The sequence below is a fragment of the Marmota marmota genome, unplaced genomic scaffold, assembly GCF_001458135.2.
Source record: "Marmota marmota marmota unplaced genomic scaffold, marMar, whole genome shotgun sequence".
Taxonomy (NCBI): domain Eukaryota; kingdom Metazoa; phylum Chordata; class Mammalia; order Rodentia; family Sciuridae; genus Marmota; species Marmota marmota.
Window position 1 is genome coordinate 32,866,626 of NW_026000174.1, and position 18,585 is coordinate 32,885,210.

The following is an 18,585-nucleotide window of genomic DNA, read 5'->3' on the forward strand; positions in this document are numbered from 1 at the left end:
TATTTGATGCTATGCACTATATTTTCCAAGGAACATTAGCTGTGTTAAATTCTTTGATGCCTATAGGACAGAGGTTCCACCCCAAGCAATTTGCATTTATTTTTGACATATAACTTGGGATAATTACAAATACAGAAGCACTACATTTATTGTTTTTAATTTATAAAACATTTTATTAGGGAAGTAAAAATGTAGAATAAAAGTTCGGAGTAGCTTTATGCACTCATCAAACAGCTTCAGCAGTTATCAATATTTTGCCATTTTTGTTTTATCAATATTTGTACAATTACACTTTTTTAAGCTATCTTTAACTGATAAGGATTTTTTTAGTATATTCTATGTTACTATCAAGCCTAACTAAATTATTGATGCAGTCACAATTGTGTATTACATGTAGAGAAAAACTATAATTCCTTAATATCTAGTCTGAGTTCAGATTTTCCTGATTGTCACCTAAATGTTATTTTTTTTTTACATTGGATTTGTTTACATTACAATCTAGGTGATGTCTTCATATTGCATTTAATCAATTTGGTTGCAGATTTTTTTAAATTCAGCTTTTTGAGATCATTGTGGATAATCACATGAACTTGTAAGAAATGATACAGAAATTCCTTTATACCCTTCACCCAATTTCTCTCAATATAACATCTTGAAAATCTATAGTGCAGTGTCATAGTCAGGGTAATGATATTGCTATCAGTCGGATACATAATGGTTCCATTAGTCTAAGGAACCATCCTATTGTCCTTTGGCCATACCTACCTCTCTTCTCCAATCTCCATTCTTTCAGTGGCAACCATCAATCTGTTCTTGTTCAATTTTTTGTCATTTCAACAATATTCTATAGGGGTTAGTGATGTAGCTCAGTTGTAAAGTGCTTCCCTGGCACTACAGAAATAAATAAACAAACACAATGTTATATAAATCAGAATCATATAATATATGACCTTTTAAGATTGGTTCCTTCAACTGGCATAATTCCCTGGAGATTCATCCATATCATTGCATATATGAAGTTTGTTCCTTTTTATTTCTGAGTAGTATTCCATAGTATGTATACCACAGTGGCTTTAATCTTTGAAGGGTATCTACTTTGGGCCTATCACAAGTATTCCTGTGTGGGTGAATATAGATTCTCATCTCTCTCAGAAAAATTCCCAAGAGTACAATCTATAGGCATGTGAGAGTTACATGTTTAATTCTATAACAAAGTGACAAACTGTTTTTCAGAGGACTGAACTGTTTTACATTCCTACCTGCAAGTACCCCTGCTTCTTGGCATTCTTGCCATCACTTGATACTGTCCCTATGTTTTTATTTTAGCCATTCTGATAGATTTGTCATGACATCTCATTGTGGTTTTAATTTGCATTTCACTAATGGCTAATTACTTTGAACATCTTTCTATGTATCTGTTTGCCACCAGCATCTCTTCTTCAAAGAAATGCCTGTTTTGCTCATTTTCTAATTGGATTATTTTAACTGTAATATTTTCTTTTTACTAATCCTTTCTTGGATATGAGGCGTGAACAGATTTTCTTCCTTTAGCTAGTCTTTTTACCTTTCAACAGTCTTTCACAGAAGTTTTTTATTTGGATGATACCCATTGATCAATTTTTTTGTGCTTCTTGCATTTGTTATTAAGTCTGAAATCTGTTAATCTACAGGGAGGTAAAAATGTAGAATAAAAGTTCAGAGTAGTTTCTTATTTCCTCTTTTAACTTACCTGTGTGTCCCTTTAGCAAACTCTAGAAACCCTGAATATAATATCTGATTCCAGATTCATATATTGTAAAGAAAAACAACATAAGTGTGTTTAGGATTCATTTTTGTTGATATTTTGCTATCATTTTATACTACCTAAATTTGATATCAAAGAATACTGGCTTTTTCATTGGTCATTTTTTTATAGAGATCAACATCTGGGTTTCTAGAAAATAAATATATTAATATGATTTTTAATATTAAAAAAATAAAATTGTGGAGTTTTGATTAAAGTCTTTGATTTTATATTTGTACAGGTTTAGTATCCCTTATCTGAAATTCTTGGGACCAGAAGTGTCTCATATTTCAGAGTTTTTTAGAATTTGGAATATTTGTACATATATAATGAGATATCTTAATTGGGACCCAATGGCTAAACACAAAATTCACTTATATTCCAAATACACTTTATGCACATAGCCCAAATGTAATTTCATACAATTATTTTTGCTGTGTCTATATTTTTATCATGACCCATCATGTGAGATCAGTATGGAATTTTCCACTTGTGTTGGCATGCCAGCACTCAGAAAGTTTTGGATTTTTTATTTCTTATGCTACTGTACCCTATTCGCTTAGACTTTCTTGCCCCACCAAGCATTATAAATTAGGGTTGGATATGTGAGACCTCATTATGCTTAAAAATTACTGGAGGTGCAGTTGAGATGTGGAAGAGAAGTGCATGTTTGAATACTCAGCACCAAGGTTCTAAATTGAGTTTGGGCAGCATGGTATAGCAGCAGCTGAGTATTTAAAATTCATTTTGTACATCGGTTTGGTTGTCCCTGCTTTATTTGGGGCAATTTCCTCCTATATTCTTCACTTCGACTGGACTATGGGCTTTGTCTCCTTTTTCTCATGTTCATTCACTAAGTTTGGCAAGTGGTCTTAGTGTAAAAGTCAGCTTACTGATGCCTCTAAAAAGATGTTTGTTCTTTTCTTCTTCCTCGTCCTCCTTTTTGTTCTTCCTCCTTCTCCTCTTCTTAATCATTATCATCATCATTTAGGGGATCAGGAGCTCCTAGAATACATTTTTGCTGGAAACTGAATTAGGTCATATTCTTCTAAATCATGAAATACCACTATAAATATTTCTATAGTCTCAAAATATATAACTATTATAGGATCACTTTTAGTCCATTTGTGTTGCATTGACAAAATATCTGAGAATGGGTCATTTATAGACAATGAGAAATTCTCAGTTTGGCAGCTGGAGGTTTAAGACCACAGCAATGGCAGGTTTCATGTCCAGTGAGAGCCTGATCTCTGCTTATAAGATGACACCATGTTACTCTGTGCTTCAGAGGAGACAGTGTAGCTGGAATGGCCCTAACCCTACCCATGAGGGCTTCAATAACTACTCACCTCCTAAAGACCTCACTTCATAGTACAACCATGTTGGCAATGCAGTTTCAATGTATGAATTTTGGGAGGGACATTCAGAAATTAGCACACTTGTTATTATATATTTCTTTTAATATTTCCATAGTGTATCTCTTTAATATGATTCTCTTAAAAGTACAACTAAAGCCAGTGTGGTGGTGCAATCTGTAATCCCAGCAATTTAGGAGACTGAGGCAGGAGAATCTTGAGTTCAAAGCCAGCCTCAGCAACTGCGAGGTGCTAGGCAACTCAGTGAGACCCTATCTCTAAATAAAATACAAAATAGGGCTGGGGATGTGGCTTAGTGGTCCAGTACCCCTGAGTTCATTCTCCGGTACAAAAAAAAAAAAAAAAGTACTACTAAAGTATTAACTTAAACTTTTATGAGTAGAATACCCAGTTATAATTAATTATTTTTCTCAGCAAGTTTTGGGAATTAGGAAATCTTTGTTTAGAAATAATACATGCATCCTCCACCCTCAGCCTTGGAAAGTGATTCTGTAGATCTGTAGTTAAGTCCTACACATGCTTTTGGAAAAATATTTAGATGATTCAGTTCAGTATTCCCTTGAGTAGATATGTTTATTGGAGAGTTAACAGCAGTTTGAGGGAAGGGGCCAGTTCAATTGTTGATCTTTTATTGGTTAAGTCAGAGTGCCATCTAGTGGGAGAAAGACTGTTAAATTAATAGAAGTTTTCAAACTTTTAGATGAGCATGTAGACAGAACCATCTGTTATCCTAAGCTTAAGCTGTGTTTTCCAGAAGTCAACAATACTAAAGCATGAGAACTGTGTATTGTAAGGTGAGAGAAGAGGAAGAAAGTATTCCTACAGGGCAATAGCAGACACAATAGGTACCTGATCAGTGGAAGTTATCGCCATGATTCTTACTTTTCTCACATGGAAGGCCAATCAAGTAGAGTAATAATTAAGTAGGAGATGCTCAAATAAATAGTTGTGGTATGCATGTAATATTTTATCATCTTCTGATTATATACTAGTATAGTAATGTTAACAATTTTATCCTCTGTTGTCTTTATTTTGCCATTCAGGATCTATACCTAATTCTTCAACAAAATCTGTTACAGTTTTTAATACATCTTTCCTGAAATATTTTAATCTGTTATAAACATACATGTATGCCTCGCTACTTGGCATACTCAATCCTTTGACAAACACATGTGGCTTCTGTGTGCTGGCACTGTTGGAGGCAATATAAAACAGTATGCAAAGCAGGATATAATCCCTATACTTACATTTACTATAGGGTAGATGTTGTCTAACTCCTGCTCTGTGCCTTGCTATTTTCATTGTTTTTAAACATATAAATTCTCCTCTAATGGCTGCTATAGCTGCATCCCTCAAACTTACTCTATTCAAAATATCACCTACTTGTGATTTATCCTTTGATCCTTGGATTATTTAGAAGTGCTCAGTTTAATTTCCAAGTGTCAGGATTTGATTTAGGTGTGTGTTACTGATTTCTAGTTTAATTTCATCAGATTAGAGAACACGTATACTCTCATTCCTTTAAATTTGTTCAGAATTGTTTTATAGCCCAACATATGGTCTTTGTGAATGTTTCATGTTGATGTAAAATGAATATGTTCTATTATTGCTGGATGAACTGTTACATAATTTTTTTTGAATCACATTGGTTGATTGTATCATTTAAGTCTCTGAAATTCTTATTCACTTTAAGTCTTTTTTTATGAATTACTAAAATAAAAATAATGAAATTTCTACCTATAGTTCAGGATTGTTTCTCTCTTCATTTTTGTCAGTTTTTCCTTGAGTGTTTTTGTGTTGGTTAGATATATTCACATTAGGATTATTGTGTATTCTTGCTAGTTTGGCTTCTTTATATAGATGAAGTTGTGTTCTTTGGCCCTGCTAATATTTTTGGTTCATTTACATTGTCTAATGTTAATTATAGACACTGGAATTTAAATTTTGTGTTGTTTTGTTTTGTTTTTTCTTTACAATTCAGGTGAGAAAGCCATACATGTTCAGTAGAATCAAATTTCAGATTTTGAAATTTGATCTGTTCCAAGGCTAGCTTTGTGTGGCAGGAAACTCTTGCAATGCTGAGCAGCACTACCACCACCGATAGCTCCCAGTCAACCACATAATCACCAGGGTCAGCAACTGATACTCAGCGTGTACTGTGTTGCTGTGTGTTGGATAGGTTGAGTATTAAATGTATTTTTTATTTAAGTTATTTTCAATTTATGATGGGTTTTCTGGAGCATCCATCATGAGTCAAGGAGCACCTGTAATTTATTTTTGTAAACCACTCTTATCCATCCTGTAATTATTTATACCTTAATAATACCTATAATCTAAATGTTACTTTTTGCAAATCAGTCCTATGTTTTTTTCCAGAATAAAAAATGAAAGGCAAGTAGGTTTTTTTAGGTTGTTACTATTGCCCTTTTTATGAACTAATTTATACATGACCATGATATAAAATTCAAAAGATACAAGTTTATGGTGAAAAATTGGTCTCCTTCCCTTACCAATACCCTGCTGTTGTATTCCCTTCTACACGACAGTCATTTTTCTCGTAAATAGTGTACTGTTCCACACATGTTGTAAACATTCCACCCCACCATTTGTTTTCTTTTTCTCTAGCCTCTGCATATGAGAGAAAACATAGAACCCTTGACCTTCTGAGTTTGACTTATTTCTCTTAACATGATGGTCTCTAGTTCCATCTATTTTCCTGCAAATGTCATAATTTCATTTTTCTTTATGGCTGAATAAATCTCCATTATTTTCTTTATCCATTCATCTGTTGGTGAAAACCTAGGTTGGTTCCATGCTTCGGCTATTGCTATTGTGAATTTGGCTGTTGTGAATTGTGGGTGTGACTGGGCATGGTGGTGAAGTCAGGCATGATAACACATGACTGTAATTCCAGCAGCTCAGGAAGCTAGTAGGTAGGAGGATTTCCCATTCAAAGCTAGCCTCAGCAACTTGGCAAGATCCCGTCTCAAAATACAAAAAAGGGCTAGTGATGTGGCTCAGTAGTTAAGTGCCTCTGGGTTCAATTCCTGGTACCAAAAAATAAAATAAGATACATGGGGTATGAATATATCATTGTAGTAAGATGACTTTAATAATTCTTCAGTATAAATACCAAGAAGTGATATACCTGAGTCATATGGTGGTTCCAAGCCTACTCTTTTTGAGGAGCCTCATACTAATTTTCATAGTAATTGTACTAATTTACAGTCCTACCAACAGTGTAAATGTGTTCCTTTTTCTCCATGTCCACTCCAGCACTGTAATTTTTATTCTTGATGACTGCAATTCTGATGGGTGAGAAATGAAATCTCTATGTGTGTGTGTGTGTGTGTGTGTGTACATTTGATTTGCATTTCCCTAATTGCTAATGATATTGAACATTTTTTCATGTATTTGTTGGCCATTTGTATTACTTCTTTTAAGAAGTGTCTGTTTAATTCATTTGCCCATTAATTAATTGGGGCATTTTAGTGTTTTGTGAGCTCTTTGTATATTATAGATATGAATCCTCTGTCAGAAGAATAGCTAGCAAAGATTTTCTTCCATTCTGTGGATTCTGTTTCCTTTGCTGTGCAGAAGCTTTTTAATTTGATGCTTTCCCATGTATAAACTCTTGGCATTATTTCCTGGGCTTTAGGTATCCTGTTGAGAAAGTTGTTGCCTGTGTCTAAAAGCTAGAGTGTTGACACTGTGTTTTCTTCTAGGAGTTTCATAGTCTCTGGTTTAATTCTGAGATCTTTGATTCATTTTGAGTCAATTTTTGTGCGGGAAGAAAGATAAGGATCCAGTTTTATTCTTGAACATATGGATAACCAGTTATCCCAACACCATTTGTTAAAAAGTTGTCTTCTTTTGAACATGTATTTTGGCACCATATAGTATATGACTATACTAGCTGTGTGGGTTTGTCTCTGTCTTCTGTACCATTAGTCTATGTGTCTGTTTTTATGCCCATACCATGCAGTTTTGGTTTCTATAGCTCTATGGTATAATTTGGAGTCAGATATTGTGATGTCTCCAGCATTGCTTTTTTGGCTTAAAATTGCTTTAGCTGTGCTAGATCCTTTTATTCTTCCAAATGATACTTATGACTTTTTGTCTAGTTCTGTGAAGAATGTCATTGGTGTTTTGATGGGGATTGAATTGAATCTGTATATTGTTTTTGATAGTATGGCCATTTTAACAATATTAATTCTGCCTATTCATGAACACGGAAGGTCTTTCCATCTTCTGAAGTCATCTTTAATTTCTTTCTTCAAGGTTTTATATTTTTCATTGTAGAAGTCTTTCACCTTCTTGGTTAGATTTATTCCTAGGTATTTGATTAATTCATTTATTTGAGGCTATTGTGAATGGAATTGCTTTCCTGATTTCTTTCTCATTGTTGGTTTATAGGAAAGCTATTGATTTTTGTGTTAATTTTGTAATTTGCCAATTTGCCCAATTTGTTTATTACCTCTAGCAGTTTTTTGGTGGAGTTTTTTTGTTTTATTTTGTTTTGTTTTTTGATCTTTTAGGTATAGGATCATATCTGCAAACAATGATAATTTGACTTCTTCCTTTCCTACTTTTATCACTTTTCTGTCCTCTTGCTTTATTGCTCTGGTTAGAATTTCTAGCACTGTATTAAATAGAAGTGCTGGGAGTGGTCTTCCCTGTTTACTATGAGGTTGGCTTTGGGCTTTTCATAAACAGCCTTTATGATGTTAAGGTAGGTTCTTTATATCCCTAATTTCTTTAGTGTTTTTATCATGAATGGATGCCAAATTTTGTTGAAGGCCTTCTCTGCATCCATTGAGATTACTAAGTGACTTTTTAAATTCTGTTAATGTCATAAATTATATTTATTAATTTGCATATCTTTAACCATCCATGCATCTCTGGAATTAAACCACCTTGTTTGTGATGTACAATCTTCTTAATGTGTTGTTTGTTGGATGCGATTTGCCAATATTCTATTAAGTATTAGTCTATTGAGTTCATCAAGGATTTTGGTTATTTGATGTGTCCTTATCTGGTTTTGGTATAAGTATGACATTGACTTCATAAAATGAATCTGGAAGTGTTCAATTCTTTTCTATGTCAAGGAATAATTTGAGGAGTATTGACATTAGTTCTTCTTTAAAGATTTGATTGAATTTAGCTAAAATCCATCTGGTCCTGGGCTTTTCTGCTTGTATCTCATTCCAAGTTATTGGTCTGTTTAGGTTTATTCTTTATTCGGTTTTGGCAGATTGTCTAAAAATGTGTTCATTTCTTCCAGGTTTTCCAACTTACTGGAGCCTAAAATACTCCCTCAGCTGCTGGTTTTTCAGAGATGTTTGTGGTGATTTCTTCGTTTTCATCTCAAGTTAATTTATTTCAGCTCTGAGCTTAATTATGTCCTTTCTACTGATTTTGGAATTGGTTTCTTCTTCTTTTTCAATGGCCTTGAGATGTATCATTGAGGTTGTTTATTTTGAATCTTTCTGATTTTCTTATGTAGGCACTCATAGCTATAAACTTTCCTCTTAGAACTGCCTTTATAGTGTTTAAGAGGTTCTGGGATGTTGTATCACTATTCTCGTTTGAGTCTAAGAATTGTGTAATTTCTTCCTTGACTACTTCTATCACCCATTCATCATTCAAAAGAGTATTACTCACCATGTGTTTATATAGTTTCTGTAGGGTTTGGTCATGTTGATTTCTAATTTCATTCCATTATGATCTGATAAGATGCAAGGAATTGTGTCAATTTTTTTGTATTTTCTAAGAGTTGCTTTGCAGCCTAAAATATGGTCCACTTGGAGAAGATTCCGTGAGCCACTGAGAAGAAAGTATATTCAGCTATTGTTGGATGAAATAATCTATAGATGTCTGTTAGGCCCATTTGATTTTTAATATTTTTATGTCCAAAGAGTCTTTACTGAGTTTATGTCTGTATGATCTATATAATGGTGAGAGAGTTTTTTTCAAATCACCCAATATTATTATACTGGGGTCTCTTTATTATATAATTAGTTGCACCCACGTTTGAAACATAAATATGTGTTATTGTGATATCTTCTTGTTGGATTGTTCCCTTTACCAATATGTAGTGACTGTCTCTTTTGATTAATTTTGGTATGAAATCTGCTTTGTCAGATATAAGAGGCCACTCTTGCTTGTTTTTGGTCTCCATTCACATGGTATATCGACTTCTATCTTTTCACTTTCAGCCTGTGGCTGTCTTTGCCTGTAAGTTGAATCTCTTGCAAACAACATATAGTTCAGTCTTGTTTTTTTTTAATCCATTCTGCCAGCCTGTGTCTTTTAATTGGCAAGTTGAGACCATTTATAGAAAATGATGTTTATTTATTAATTCTTGCCATTTTTATTTACTTAATCATGTTTAATTTGATCCTTTTCTCATTTGCTTAGCTACTCTTCAAATGAGATTTGTTCTTTTGTGAGCTCTGGGGTTTGTTTTTTGTTTTCTTTGTGCAATATTACTTTTAAGTAAGTTCTGTAATGCTGGTTTAGTAGTCATCAGTTCTTTTTTTTTCTGTTTATCTTAGAAGGTTTTTATTTATCTTCAATTTTGAATGTTAGCTTTGCTAAATATAGCAGTTTTGGTTGACAGTTATTTTCTTTCGGGACTTGGAACACAGTGTTCTAAGCCCTCATGGATGGTAGAGCTTAAGAAATCAGAAGTGATTCTGATTGGCTTGCCTCTAAATGTGACCTGATGTTTTTTGTCTTGAGAGTTTTAAATATCTGTCCTTGTTCTGTATGTTAGGCATTTTAATTATAATGTTTATGGAGAGGTTCTTTTTTGATCTTGTTACTTGGGGTTCTGAATGCCTCTGGTGTCTGCATGTCCATCTTATTCTGAAGGTTTGGAAATTTTTCTGTTATTATTTTCCTGAAGACTTTATCCATTCCATTAGCCCACCATCTCACAGCCCTCCTTAATTCCAGTGATTCTCTAAAAAGTTCTTACATATTGTGATCATGGTTACTTTTTGTTCTTTCATACTGTCTGAATGTTCAAGGCTGACCACTTGTGTCTTCAAGCTCTGAGATTCTGTCTTCCACATGGTCTACTTTGTTAGGCTTTCAACTGAACATTTTATTTGATTTATTATGTCTTTCATTTCCAAGATTTCTAGTTGGTTCTTTTTCAGTATTTCTATCTCCTTATTGAATTTTCCATTCATATTCTTAATTCATTCAGTTCCTTTCTTAATTTATTCAGTTGATTTTCTGTGTTTTCTTGGAATTCATTGATTATTTTTATGTTGATTCCTTTGAATTCCTTATCTGATATTTCATATGTTCCATATTTGGGGGAATATTTACTGGTGAATTAAGAACTTTAAGAGGTGTTATACTAGCTTGCTTTTTCGAATTTCTTGTATTCATGTGTTTGTTGGGAGGGATTTCTCTTCCATTCTCATGTGTAGGCCTTTGTAGAGCACATTCCTCACTTGCCAATATGTGCTAGAGTGATGTGGATTGAGACCCCCTCTTGTAGGGGTGGTGTCTACAGCCTTTGTGTTATTTCTGTATGTTTTTGCTATAGCAAAGGATGTCCAGAGGTGGAACTTGGGGGTCCACCCCTAGGTGTTTCTACTTGGGATCTGGTTATTAGTTTGGGGTTTTGTCTTTTCTGTTCTTTGTATTAAAGTATAGCTAAATATTAAGTGTCATTAATTTGTGTGTGGAGCAGTGTATGCTGTCTTTTGATTGAGTTTAGTTTAGCAGCAGAGTTTCCACTCTGTGAACTTGTGGTATTCCTGTAGGTTCCCAGCATCTCACAGAATAGAGGGAAACAAACAATGCAACAAGCAATCCAAAGGATATACAGCATCAAACTAAATACTTGGTTCCTACTACCACATCTACAATGTTAATTGCCACAAAAAAAAAAAAAAAAAAAAAAAAACAGAAATGGTAGAGCAGTAATCACCAATAGCAAAAACAATAAGTAACCCTGAACTGTATTTTGGAATTAAAGAATACAACAGGTGTCAACTGCATCATCCATAGCAGTAATAATTGAAGCAGCATGAAAGGTGGGGGCAGGAATTATATCACCTAGTCATGCTAAGAGGTGGTAAAAATACAGTTATTTAAGAGAAAATAAAATGTGATTGGAAAATACAATAGGGCTTATAATTTCAAAAAGGGAACAGAATGGAAAAGAGATAGCATGATGGTTATAAGGAAGGAGGAGAAAAAAATAGAAATAACAAAATAAAGGGAGAGTGAAAGAGAACAGAATTTGGCTGTTGGCAGAAGAAAAGAGGAAGAGAAACAGACAAATCAGACAAATGAAAAACAATACAAAACAATCAAAAACTCCAACCCTCAAAAGACAAGGCAAGGAAAAGTAGCTACATTTTACAAATGCTAAAGTAAGAAAAAAAAATATGTGCATCTATATATGTTCATGAATCAATTCTCACAGCAACACACACACACACACACACACACACAAATTATTTATGAAACTAAGGAATCATTTCCACTGAGGTTAGTCAAAATAGTCAGTGAAAATAGATGGACACTATCTATGCCCGGCTGTGTCTCTCTTTCTGTTTCTTCTTGGGCTATGTATATCTCTCTGCTGTGTCACTTGCATTCTGCTAGGTACACCCTAGGCTATAAGGAAGGTGCTTATGAGGTCAGTGTAGCTGTTTTTGCTCTAATCCCCTTGCTTTGCAGCTGCAGTGTGGCCACCTCAAGATGGCTCTGCTTCAGCTCTCCCAGCCACTTGGGAAACACGTGTCACTTTAGAAGCATCAGTGAACAGTGCAGCCACTGGATCAGCTAAGAGCAGGCCACTTTTCTGATATCAGGTTTTTCCATACTCAATCTGTCTGTTTTGTTTCTCTCTGTGTTCTTCCTCCCTCTATGTTCAACCAGTGCAGCTGGTTAGCTGGATTAGCTCAATGTAGTCTGAGGTTCTAAGACACTCTGACTATCCAGTATTGAGTTTTAGTGAAATCTATCTTCCACCCACTTCTCGGAGAAGCAGTACTTCTGCTGCTTGAATCCTGAATTACAAAGCAATTAGGAATGTGGTCTTCCTCTAGCTGGCTATCTTTAATCTCTCTGAATGTTAGTCCTTTCTTCTTTCACCCATATTATTGTATATTATTATAAACTAGTCATGAAAATGTTTGTGATAGTCTTTTTAAGTTGTAAACTATATACAGAAAATTGTATGAACTTTCAGGTATGGTGTAACCAGTCATTACATAGTGAACACCTGTCAAGCCACCAGTCAAATCAAAATAGAACGAAGTCATCTAAATATTTCTCATTTACAACTCCCTTCCTATCCCCCAAGGTAACCACTCTCCTGACATTTGTGCTGATCATTTTCTTGCTTTTCTTATGATTTTACCACTTACATTTACATTCTTGAACAGGCTAGTTTATATTTGTCAGTTCTTGACATTTACAAAAGTAGTACCACAATGTAAGTATCTTCTGGTATTAAAAAAAAGAGGGGTTTTGCTTTCTTCATTCAGTCATATTTATAACACTCAGTAATAGTGCATGCAAGGATAATTTGTTTTTTTTTTTCTTTTCATTTTTGTGATACTTTTGTATAAATGTGCCACAATGTGTTTTTCTACTTTACTGATGATGGGCACTCATATCTGTTTTTTTACCATAGCAAATAATAGCTGTGGTATACTTTTACATATATGCATTTGCATTCAAACATGCATTTCCAAGTGTATAATTAAGATTAAGTTGCTAGATCACAGGGTGGTCTGCTCTTCCCCATTACTAGATAATGCCTACCTGTTTTCAAAGTAAAAATTTTTACATTCATAGCCAACAATGTTTATTATATGACTGCTAATCTAGTAGTAATGAAATGGTTTCCATTGTATTTGGATCATAATGAAGTTTATCATGTCTGCATATGATTAGGAGCTATTTATATTTCTTATTTGGCGAAGTAATTGTATTTAATTCTTTTGCTTGTTTTTCTTTTGCCTGCTTAAAAAAAAAATTATACTGTTTTTTGTTGGAGATTACATGTACATGTGTGTGGCCAGCCAGTATCTTTTTAAGCTCTGGCTTACCTTTTGGTTCTTTTTATATCCTTTGAAAATGTTTCTACTCATGGATTATAAATTATAAATAATAGTGGGGTTCATTGTGATATATTCATATACACATATAACATAATTTGCTCTTATTTCATTCTCTCTTACTTCCCGTTTCTTTCCTGCTCCTCCCTGCCTAACAAACAGAAGTTCTGGGTTATGATGTAATCAAGTTTATTTCTGCACTTATAGAAATTCTGCTAGATTGGGATTAGATTTTGTAGGTTTGTATATTTGTTGCAAGTAAATTTTTTATCTTTAAAAAATTTCAAAATTTTGATTATATATCACCAGTTGTTCTCTAGATTAACCCTTTATTTTAATTGTAACTCTATCTTGACTCACTTTTTTTTTTTCAGTACCTATATTTTGCCTAGGGGGTGTTTCAGTTGATTCATTTATTTGAACTAAAAATGAGAAGAGAAACACTTTATACTGAAGGTATCACAGGTTTTTATTTATTGTTGTTGTTCTATCAAGAAGATTATTATTTGTTGTTGTTCTATCAAGAAGATTATCATAAGCAGGCATTTAAAAATAAGGTTCCCATTTCTATGAATAATGTTAATATTCTGGTCCTTGATTTAATTACATATTCTGTGATACTTAATTTTTGAAGGATAAATACAATATTTAATTTTTAAAAGTAAAAATGACTCTTTGAAAGAAGAGTGCCCCATGAGCATCATAGGAGAAAATATCAGGTATAATTCTCCTTCCAGATGGTGCCCCTACAGGTGAGGCAGTAGCCTGTGAAATTACAATGTGAATTACACTACAGAGGACCAGGGCATTTGGAGCAAGGCTTTCTGATATTGGTAATAAATGACTTGGTTCAGAACCAAGGACAATTCCCAGAAACTTAAAGGCTGTTCTATCACATTGGGAGCCTATAGTAAAATGAAGTTTAGCAAACTGGAAAGATGAGGAAAAGCACAATAACCATTAGCAATACATTTAGGACTCTTTTCATCTGTGATAGTCTTAACTAGGTATATCAGTTTATCTCATAATAACTTATATTAGTTCTTCACATATTCTAGTATATACATTGATTCTCTAATATTTTCACTGTGGATGATGGAAAAGAGCTACTTTTCTTTCAGGTATCACTCTGAAAGATTCTTAATTGCATACTTGTACATTCTAATCTTAGTATGTTCTGCAGGAAATTTTTCATTTTGAAACACTTGAGTCCTAAATTACAAATGTAGTCTAATGCAAATACTGAATCTTATTTACAATCAGGCAAATCAATTTAAGAAGGCATATAAAGTAGTGATCCAGATCTTGAGCTCTGCAGTAAGGCCAAGGTTCAAATTCTGCTTTATTCACTCATGTTTGTTTGAAAATAAGCTATTTTGTAGGTGTTAATTTTTGAGGAGAGGAGGCTACTGGGGATTGAACCCAGGGGTGCTTTACCATTGAGTTACATCCCCAATCCTTTTTGCTTTTTATTTTAAAACAGGGTCTTATTAAGTTGCTTAGCACCTTGATAAGTTGTTGAGGCCGGCCTCAAACTTGTAATCTTTCCTCTAGGATTACAGGCATGGGCTACCAGGCCCAGCCAGGTCTTAATTTATTTAACATTTCTAAATCTTAGTTTTCTCATCAATGAAATGTAAATAAGAAAATGTACTTTGGGGGAGAATTAAATGCGATAATTCTTACAGAGTCCTAACAACTATCAACACTTCAACAATTTGAGAGTTTTAGTTTTAGAAAACAAAGCATCATTTTAAAATAACTAATTTGAATTTTTACCAGAAAAATATTTTGAAGCACTGTTTCATTATGATGAATATTATACAGTTTTAACTCTTAATCATTTATTCATTCAAAAATTACTTACTGAGTTCCTGTATGTACCAGTCACATTTCCAGCCCTCAGGAATATAGCTTCGTATTATACAAAGTCCTTGCACTTCTTGGAGCCTATATTTTAGTGAGGAAACAGAATAAACACACAAATAAAAGTTTTAATATTTTTATTCATAAGTATTATGATAAAATTGGCAAAGAAATGGACCTTAATGGGAAAAGAAGAGAATATTTTACAAAGATCATCAGAGAAATACTTTCTGATGAAGTTAACAGTTGAACATATACCTGAACACCAGTTTAAACAAATAATCAGTAAAATTGTTAGTCATTGAGTTTTAAATAATGTAGCATATCTCCTAAATATGAAGAAATGTGTATTCTTGTTTTGACGAAATATTTTCTCCATTGATTTGCTAGCTTCAACACTATAGGAGCCTCTTCATATGCAAACAATATCTTGCTATCAGAATGAAAAATATATTAGAAATAAAGAAGAATATTGTTTTTAATGATACACCAATGAAGAGAGGAAAGGAGTGGCAAAAAATGGGAAAGGGTGAAAAGTACTTGCTTTAGCCATCTATCCATTTCAGCCCCAACTCTAACCCATAGTCACTGACCCAATATGGTAACTTACAAAAATTAAATACATGTCTTGTGGTTTTTCATAGGCTTTATGTGTTAACTGTGTACCAGGTGCTATGCTGAATCCTTTACGTATATCAACAAAGGCATTTGACTATTTGCTTTTAGAAAAACTCTGACCTAATAATGACTGACTGGAAGATGAAATGCAAAGACATGGCCCTTATGGGAGGCTATTTTTTCACTTGGGCATGGTTATCTTCTGTCTCACTGTTGAATTTTGCAGCAGTGGAAATTGAATCAAATCAATGTTTAAGTCAGAACTCTTGAATACTGTTTTGTGAGGGGAAGTAAATATTTTCCAGTATTATTTACCAACTGTATGGCTTAAAGTAAATTAATCTAACACTTGTTTCTATCATACTTAGATACTTTGAACTTTAGAAAAATTAGGTTAAATGGTTAGAACTTTAGTAACTGTCTCTAACATTGTCTGATCAGGATTCTAATCTTGGCTAAAGATAATCATCATGGGGTGTGTGGAAAGGTGCCTATTCGTATTTATTATTTCAAATGGAAGCAGACATGGGAAAGTCTTAAATATACATACCAAAATTGAGAATATGATTTTTGCCCCTGGGGGGAAACATGCCTGTGATTATCTTTGTGGGAAGAATCTGAAACTCGGAATTAGCATTAATTTGCCCAATTTGGTCGAATCATTTTTATTGCACTTTAAAATATTTTCAGTTGTAAAAGAATTTTGAGTGGTGTTATATTTTCTGCACACACAGATACATAATCTAGGCTGGTCTAGAAAAATAACTGAATAAAGAAAATGTCAGCGGCTCAGGAGGCTAAGGCAGGAGAAATGCAAGTTCAAAGCCAGCCTCAGCAACTTAGGGACGTCCTAAACAACTTAGTGAAACCCTGTTTCAAAATAAAAATGGTCTGGGGATGTTGCTCAGTTATTAAGCACCCCTTGATTCAATCCCTGGCACACCCCACTTCACCAAATGTATTTTGATAGACTCCTGAAAAAAACAAACAGAATTTGAGTCCTAACTCATGGGTTGTAGTATGCAACTGTTAATGAAAATTAATGTTATGTGATTCTGGACAGACTGGCAAGTCTTTATTCTATCTCATTAAACATAATTTTAAAATTCTGATTAGTCCTTTAGAAATCTATATTTTAAATATATTTTTAAATTTATTCAGCTAAGATTACTCCAAACCATTTTGCACAAACTAACATTTTAATCCTTGTAACCTCCCGTGAAATCAAATATCATTGTTGCTTTACACATGAGGAAAACTGAAACACAATGATATTAACTTGTCCAAAGTCATGTAGAGAGAGGGGCTTATCTGGGATTTAAATCCAGAAGTCTTATTAACCACTGTCTCTAGTCCTGACTATATTATCAATTTAAAATACAATATAATTTAATCTCTGGTGAGTATCCAATAAAAACTTTTTATGCAGTAATTCAAGATGTTTCCAGATGGAGTTTTCATTTATTGATTCAAGAACTTTTTTTGGTTTGTTTGTAATACATGGAAGTAAGATGGAGTTTGAGCATATGGAAATAAAATACTTCACCTTTGCTAATTACTTGAAAGCACAATACTAGAAAATAGTTTCACACAGTTCCAAACCAAACTGTTCTTTTCCTCATTCCAAAAAGATTGGCCTTTAATGAATATTTTCTTTGTTTCAAAGTATAAATTTTATTTTAACATTTTATAATCTATCATTCTTGCAAATAAGAACCATTTTTTTCCACCCAGTTGACATGTTTTAACAGTTGATCCCTTTACCATAGGTTGAATTAATGCTCCCTCTTGTAATAATTTCTTGGCATAAATTTAATTCACTTTAATCAGAGGATGGATGCCTATTCATAAACATTTCTGTGTATACTTATGCATAAGTGAAGTCAAATTGGTAAAGATTTCTTAGTTGAATTCCACAAATCCCTTGTTTTAGTACTCGCATCATATGGGAACTTTTAAAAAGTTTAACATATTGCTGAAGTACTCAATTCAGAAAATATTTCTGCCAAATCCTTAATTTTCCTAATGTGAACACATCAATAAATGAGTTTTATTGCTAAGTCTTTGTGTGTAGGCAGTTATTTTCAATGATCTATATTTCAGGTAACACTAATTCCGCAAGATGTTGATAGATGTAAAAAAGTGAGTGACATTTGGTTAAAATATGTTCCACAGTTCTGTTTATCACATCACTAATTAGAACTTTTAGTGTGTTGATGTGCATTATGGGTCTCTTAAGAGGAAATATGGCATCTAGTGTTTCTCAGACATCTTTGAATAAGGGGATCCCCACCACCACCTTTGTTTTTTAATTACAGAAAAAAATAATTGGACAGGAAATACATTGAGAAATTGTGCTCCACACTAGGATTTTTTTTTTTAACCCTTGTACCAAGAAGTTCCTTGTTGTGGGGGCCAGTCTTATGCATTGTGGTACATTTATCAGCATCTCTTAGCTCTACCCAGTAGCTCTTCCAACCCCTGTCCTCAGTTGTGACAGTCCAAAACATTTCCAGACTTTGCTGGATATAGGAAGACAAAATGTAGTTGAGAATCATTGCTTATGATTAATATTGCAACATTTCAGGGAGTTTAGGAATTGTTAACAATTTCTATCTAAAATTTTCCTCTTATTGAGGTAGAAACAGTTTGATAAATGGGACCACTTGTAAAGAAGCTTCAGTTTGATCTACCATAATGAGATTTCTAGGTTCACCTTACATCATGACCTGATTTTCTAATAAATTAATATGTGAAGAAGTTACAAACAATAATTTCAGACTTTGTAGAATATTGTATGATTGACAAATATTATATATATATATATATATATATATATATATAT

The 18,585-nt window shown here is 33.5% G+C and overlaps 1 protein-coding gene across 3 annotated transcripts in view; it reads left to right on the top strand.

Moving 5' to 3' along the window:
- Prmt3 (protein arginine methyltransferase 3) overlaps positions 1-18,585 on the top strand; it is a 122,150-nt gene that overhangs the window by 54,091 nt on the left and 49,474 nt on the right. The window lies entirely within an intron of this gene.